Here is a 4,017-nt window from a genome sequence, read left to right as displayed (position 1 = left end):
TCAAATAAATAAATAAAATCTTAAAAACAAAAAGATTTTATTTATTTATTCATAAGAGAGAGAGAGAGAGGCAGAGGGAGAAGCAGGCTCCCCGTTGAGCAGGGAGCCCGACGTGGGACTCAATTCCAGGACCCTGGGATCATGACCTGAGCCGAAGGCAGATGCTTAACCATCTGAGCCACCCAGGCGCCCTGTATTTTCATTCTTACTTCTTTTTTTCTCCTCTGACTGGATAATATCAAGAGATCTGTCTTCAAGTTCACAGATTCTTTCTTCCCTGGTGGGCCAACCCCTGGGTGGATGTCCTCATTCCCTCTCTCCCTCTTTCCCATACAGCCCATCATTCTATAATCCAATCCTTTCTACCTCTTGATTCTCTGCTCTCTCCACTTCTCTCTGTTCTCATGGCTTGGGCTGGCTCAGGACTTGTGCTCTTCCTCCTGGACCCAAACCTCAGACTCCTCCCTGGTCTTAGTCTCTCGCCTCCAGTCCATTCCCCACATGGCCTGAGAGGGCCTTTTGAAACCCAGACCTGGTTTATATAGCTCTAAGTCCAAATCTCAGGACACTGATTCACCATCCCTCATCCCTGAACTCCTCTTCTAAGCCATCATTAAGTCCTCTATGCTCTACTACTAATATACATTTCAAATCCACCCACTTGTCTGCAAGGCCACCATCCTAATCAGGCTCTCATCATCTTCCACACAAATAATTACAATTGCTTCTGTACTGATTGTAGTGGGTTGAATAGTGATACCCTGCCCCTCTCCCCCCAAAAGATATGTCTATGCCAAAGCAATCTCGAAAAAAAAGAAGTATCAAAATCTCAGATTTCAAGGTACACTACAAAGCTGTAGTAATCAAAACAGTATGGTACTGGCACAAAAATAGACACATAGATCAATGGAACAGAATAGAGAGCCGTGGGGCACCTGGGTGGCTCATTTGGTTAAGCATCCAGCTCTTCGTTTTGGCTCAGGTCACGATCTCAGGGTTGTGAGATTGAGCCCTGCATTGGGCTCTGTGCTCAGTGCGGAGTCTACTTCAGATTCTCTCCTTCCCCCTCTGCCCCTCCACTCACTTATGCTCACTCTCTCTCTAATAAATGAATGAATGAATGAATGAATGAATGAAAAAATAAATACAATCTTAAAATAAATAAGTAAATCTTAAAAAAAAAGAATAGAGAGCTCAGAAATAAACCCGTGATTATATGGTCAATTAATCTTTGACAAAGGAGGCAAGAATATGCAGTGGGAAAAAGACAAATGGTGTTGGAAAAACTGGACTGCTTTCTCATACCATACACAAAAATAAAGTCAAAATGGATTAAAGATCCAAATGTGACTTCTGAAACCATAAAAATCCTAGAAGAGAGCACAGGCAGTAATTTCTCTGACACTGGCCCTAGCAACATTTTTCTAGATACATCTCCTGAGGCAAGGGAAACAAAAGCAAAAATAAACTGTTGGTACTACATCAAAATAAAAAGCTTCTGCACAGCAAAGGAAGCAATCAACAAAACTAAAAGACAACCTACTAAATGGGAGAAGATATTAGCAAATGACATATCCAATAAAGGCATAGTATCCAAAATATATAAAGAACTTGTACAACTCAACACCAAAGAAAAATCCAATTAAAAATGGGCAGAGGGGCTCCTGGGTGGCTCAGTCGTTGAGCGTCTGCCTTCAGCTCAGGTCATGGTCCCAGGGTCCTGGGTTCGAGCCCTGCATCGGGCTGCTTGGTGGGAAGCCTGCTTCTCCCTCGCCCACTCCCCCTGCTTGTGTTCCCTCTCTTGCTGTGTCTCTCTCTGTCAAATAGATAAATAAAATCTTAAAAAAAAAATGGGCAGAAGACATGAACAGATATTTCTCCAAAAAAGACATACAGATGGTGGCCACAGACGTATGAAAAGATGCTCAACATCACTAATCATCAGGGAAATGCAAATCAAAACCACAAGTACATATCACTTCACACCTGTAAGAATGGCTAAGATCGAAAACACAAGAAACAAGTGTTGATGAGGATGTGGAGAAAAAGGAACTCTCATGCACTGTTGGTGGGAATGCAGACTGGTACAGCCACTATGGATGACAGTATGGAGGTTCCTCAAAAAAAAAAAAAAAATTACCATATGATCTAGTAATTCCACTACTAGGTATTTAATTTACCCAAAGAATACTAAAACACTGATTCAAAGAGATATGCACCACTATGTTTATTACAGCATTATTTATAATAGCCAAATTATGGAAGCAGCCCCAACGTCCATCGATAGATGAATGGATAAAGAAGATGAGATTTATAATGGAATATTACTCAGCCATAAAAAAGAATGAAATGTTGCCATTAGCAACAACATGGATGGATCTAGAGCATATAATGCCAAGGGAAATAAGTCAGAGACAGACAAATACCATATGATTTCACTCATGTAGAATTTAAGAAACAAAACAAATGGACAAAGAGGAAAAGAGACAACCCTAAAAACAGATATATTTTTTTAAGATTTTATTTATTTATTTGACAGAGAGAGAGAGACAGCGAGAGAGGGAACACAAGCAGGGGGAGAGGGAGAGGGAGAAGCAGGCCTCCTGCCGAGCAGGGAGCCCGATACGGGACTCGATCCCAGGACCCTGGGATCATGACCTGAGCCGAAGGCAGACGCTTAACAACTGAGCCATCCAGGCACCCCCAAAAACAGACTCTTAACTATAGAGAACTGATGGTTACTAGAGGGTAGGTGGGGTGGGGGGATGGGTGAAATAGGTGAGGGGATTAGGAGTACATTTATGATGAGCACTGAGTAATGTATACATTACTTATACTTGTTGAATCACTATATTGAACACCTGAAACTAATATAACACTGTATGTTAACTCTACTGGAATTAAAAAAAAAGAATGGATCACAGACCTGTACCCCTGAAACAAATAATACATTATATGTTGATTAAAAAAAATAGTTAAAATAAAAAAAAAAGATATATCCATGTCCTGGAATCTGTGGATGTGACCTTATTTGGAAAAAAGAGTTTTTCAAGTGTAATTAAGGATCTGGAGATGAGATCAACCTGCATTATCTGAGTGAGCCCTAAATTTAGTAACTGTCCCACACTGTAAGAGACACACAGAAGACACAGGAAGAAGAGAATGCTAGGTGAAGGAAGAGGCAGAGATTGGAATTATGCAGCCACTAGTTATTTTAGGAAACTCTTTGACTATGGCTCACAATTTGGCCTTAGTCCAGGGAACATAAGAAATTTGGGATTTATTTAGATCCTCAGAAGACTTAACTTTAAAAGTGGCAGGCTTGGGGGACCTGGGTGGCTCAGTTGGTTAAGTGTCTGACTCTTGATTTCAGCTCAGGTCATGATCTCTGGGTTGTGAGATCAAGTCCCATGTCCTGCTTTGTGATGCCCAGCTCAGAGCCTGGTTGGGATTTTCTCTCTCCCTCTCTCTTTGCTACCCTCCCCAAAAGAATAATAAAAAAATAAAAGAGGCAGGTTTTCATAGATTCAGGAGAGGAGGGAGCTGGAGAGAGTTTCAGAGGAAAAGGGAGTTTCGGTGGAAGGATTAGAACCAGGGAGCAGTGGGTATAGAGGAGGTGGGGACTGTGCAGAGGAAAAAGGCACCAGAGGCAGGGCCTGGGCACAAGGTGGCTGCCAAGTGTCTAGAGATAAAAGGGGGTGGGGGGGAGGAGGAAAAAGAGGCCTGAGAAGACATTCCTACTCCTTTCATTGTTTATTTACCTCAGTTAATTTAGAAACAATATTTTGCAAAGAGGCAAATTTAGAATCCTGAAAACATTTGTAATCCTCAAGGTACAGATTACAATAGGCATCCCATTCAGGTTTTTGTTTGTTTTTGGGTTCTTGATTGTTTGTGTTTTTGAGCTGTAGCTTTCCAATTTAATTTTGAGTAAAACAACTTTGGAGAGATTGGAAGTTCCTGATAATTGCTATTGGAGTTCTAAAATACTTTTGGTCAAGTCAGTCCATTTAGATA

Source organism: Mirounga leonina, unplaced genomic scaffold (assembly GCF_011800145.1).
Source record: "Mirounga leonina isolate KUSES-001 unplaced genomic scaffold, KU_Mleo_1.0 Mir_376, whole genome shotgun sequence".
Lineage (NCBI taxonomy): Eukaryota > Metazoa > Chordata > Mammalia > Carnivora > Phocidae > Mirounga > Mirounga leonina.
This window is presented reverse-complemented; position numbering follows the sequence as displayed.